This window comes from Grammomys surdaster, unplaced genomic scaffold (genome assembly GCF_004785775.1).
Source record: "Grammomys surdaster isolate TR1022 unplaced genomic scaffold, NIH_TR_1.0 958, whole genome shotgun sequence".
NCBI classification, from domain to species: domain Eukaryota; kingdom Metazoa; phylum Chordata; class Mammalia; order Rodentia; family Muridae; genus Grammomys; species Grammomys surdaster.
In genome coordinates this window covers 7,655,984-7,659,025 of record NW_021605377.1, presented here as the reverse complement: position 1 = coordinate 7,659,025, position 3,042 = coordinate 7,655,984, and the positions used below count along the sequence as shown (strand labels likewise).

Sequence of the window (3,042 nt, the reverse complement as noted above, 5' to 3'; positions counted from 1 at the left end):
TACTTTTGGTCATGTGATTCATCACAGCACTAGTCCCCCAAACTAAGACAGTGGGCCAACTGACAATATTAATGGATAAAAAGACTACAAGAAATCATACTCTTATTATTTACCTTAAAAACCCTGTAATACATGTAATTTGTATATAAATATGCACAGTTTTAATGAACTTTTTATCATCTGGGATGATGGCATTCCCTCCATGAGCCAAAGATCACCTAACAAAAACCACAATACCAGATATGAAAAACCCTCTGTTTTTGAGTTTTAGGCCATGGCTATCTGAAAGAGTTCCAAAACCATATAACCTATTGCTGCTACCTTTGGTTTCTACCTACGTAGAATGTAAGTCCCTAGCGCTGAAGACACCACATACTTCAGAAACAGGGCCCAGAGGTTCACGAGCTAGAACTAACCTGAATGTCTTCTCCCTGACTAGCTTTCATGGTGAGAGAAGACTCCATGCAATCTTCCATAAGAAACCAGCAACCAACAGTCCAACCCAGCTATGACACCTATGAACTACATCAATGACCAGCATGGAGGTGGTAGTAGCACATATATTTTAGGGGAAACCAACAACTCTAATTGGACTTAACCACTCAACAGAAGGATATCATGCCTGATAGTGGAAACCTAGAAAACTAATCAGTCCTAATTAAGCCATAATTGTTGGAGGAGACTCTATAACCATTAATTTACAATACCACCACAATCCCTAACAATAATCTATAAGCATTGTCTTTATATATACAAATAAGTATAGGCTCTACCCCCTCACCAAGGAAACTTCTTTTTTGCAATGAATAGAGACCACTACCGAAATTCACAACCAATCAATATGCAGAGTTGTGGATTCCAGTCCCAGTAGACACATCTACAAAAGACTTCCATACCTAAGGCTCAGGGACCTTTGGGAAAGAGCCAGAGGATCATGAACTTTGCTGTGAGATTGTGTCTTCTAGTAATATCAAAAGCTATACCCATAAAGTCTTATCAACATGATCAGCTGACTGTTATCTGAACAAAGGTATCATGAACATGCCAGAGTGCACAGAGAGGGAGGTGAGGAGGCCATGAGACCTCCACCTTATATTAAGAACTACAGGCAACTGAGTAAACTGGGAGCAAGACAGTTGGCCCTCCCCAGAAAGGAGCACATCAATTGGTCATCCAGTGCCAAATGGTCACATATGCAAGTAACTTTGCATGAACTCAACAAGTAGTATTTGGGAATATGCATATATATATACAAATACAAATATGTATGCAATAATTTGTTGAAGAGAGGCCTTGAATTTCAAAAGTGGCAGGGTGAGTTATATGGGAGGTTTGGAGGGAGCAAAGGAAGAGAAGAAATGTTGTAATTAAAACACAATCTCAAAAAAGAGAGAGAGAGAAAACTACAGAAAATATAAATTAGGAAAAAATATTTAACTCTTTATTAACTTCTTTAAATTAAGAAAAAATTTTACAGTAATTACAATACTTAGCTAATGCCTGTGGAGCCAGGAAGCAGTTTCACAATTATATATAAATCATAAACTTCTGTTAAAATAAAAATACCAATACTTATCCAGATCAGTTTCTCCTTTGCCCAAAAGAGGTGTAGATCTACACAGCTCATGTTATAAGAAGTATTCAAACTCTACGGTGCTACTTTCTACTAGCCTGGGAAATAACATCATGCACTAGGAAGATGGGGAAAAAAAAAAAGATCATGGAAATTGAGGACAGAAGTGTTCCCCAACCCCACATGTCTCAGTCAATCTTTCTCTTGTGTCTTCAGAGTGAAATCCATGCTCCTGCTTTCTCGTCAGCTGTTCATGCTTTACCATGTCAGAGCCAGAGGATGGAGTCCACTTTTAACCAGCTCGAGAAGTAAATCACCACAGTGGCCAATACAGGCGACTTAAGTGCTTGATGAGTACAAGCCACAGGATGCCACCATGAACCCATCTCTGATTCTGGCTGCAGCACAGATGTCTGCCTACTAAAAATTAGTGGAGCAGGCCATTGCCTACAGCAAGGAGCCAAGCGCATCACAAGAGGAGTGGATTAAGAATGCTATTGATAAACTTTTTGTGCTGTTTGGAGCAGAAATACTAAAGAAGACTTCAGACCGTGTGTCCACAGATGTAGATGCAAGGTTTTCCTTTAATAAGGATTCAAAGGTGACCCAAGACAGGTGTCTCATTGAGCTTTGCAAAGAAGCTAGGAATCAATAAGAGTAGAATTCACATCAAGTTTCCTCAACCTGGGAAGGAATTCAGGCTAGAATGGAGCCAGAAGAACAGCATGGCGTCCACTGCAACATGATACTGCTTTGCTCTTCTGGCCAGGCCACTGGCTTGGGATGAAGCAGGTATGACTCACATCTCTCCCTTTGTGGGATGAATTCTTGTCTGGCAAACACAGACATGAAATCCTGTGAGCCCCAGGAGGACCCTGAGGTTAAAAAGTGTCACCAAAATGTACAACTACGACAAGAAGTTTGGCTATAAGAGCATTGTCATGGGCACCTCCTTCAATGTCACAAGTGAGATCAATGCACAGGCAGAGGGCAGGGGTTTTTTATCATCTCACCTAAGCCTCTGGGGAGATGCTCCAGGATCCATGCTGGCCCCTGTGCTTTTCAACAAAGCAACCCAGGCTAGTGACTTGGAGAATATACATCTAGAGAGATGGCCTTCCGTTGGGTGCACAATGAAGACCAAATGCAGAAGCTCACATGGGATGGGCAGGTTTGTTGGTGATGTCATAAAGTTAGAGAGGATGCTCATGGAACAAATGCTCAGTGCTGAGAATGGAAAGTAGCAGAATCTGAAGCTGGACCCCAGACCTGCACTGCCTTTGAGCTGGGTCCTAATTGCATACAGCTTGTGATGGATCTAGTATTTGTTAGTGATTGGAAAAGGGGTGGATCCATAGGTTTCTGATTTTATGTGCAATTTATCTAATTTGTTCCAAGCCTCTTTTCAAAAAAAGATGAAATTCACAGAATTAAAAAGTATTCAAACATTGTTTTTATTATCCCCATGA

The 3,042-nt window shown here is 40.8% G+C and overlaps 1 pseudogene; it reads left to right on the top strand.

The window, feature by feature from the left end:
* Positions 1-1,756: 1,756 nt before the first annotated feature.
* LOC114634450 lies at positions 1,757-2,817 on the top strand (annotated as a pseudogene).
* Positions 2,818-3,042: the final 225 nt, after the last annotated feature.